The sequence below is a fragment of the Physeter macrocephalus genome, chromosome 1, assembly GCF_002837175.3.
Source record: "Physeter macrocephalus isolate SW-GA chromosome 1, ASM283717v5, whole genome shotgun sequence".
Classification (NCBI taxonomy): domain Eukaryota; kingdom Metazoa; phylum Chordata; class Mammalia; order Artiodactyla; family Physeteridae; genus Physeter; species Physeter macrocephalus.
In genome coordinates, this window is record NC_041214.2 from 72096388 (window position 1) to 72096648 (window position 261).

A 261-nucleotide genomic window follows, 5' to 3' on the forward strand; every position below is an offset into this window, starting at 1 on the left:
GCATAGAGAATCCTAAAGATGCTACCAGAAAACTACTAGAGCTAATCAATGAATTTGGTAAAGCAGCAGGAAACAAAATAAATGCACAGAAATCTCTTGCATTCTTATACACTAATGATGATAAATCTGAAAGAGAAATTAAGGAAAAACTCCCATTTACCATTGCAACAAAAAGAATATAATACCTAGGAATAAACCTACCTAAGGAGACAAAAGACCTGTATGCAGAAAACTATAAGACACTGATGAAAGAAATTAAAG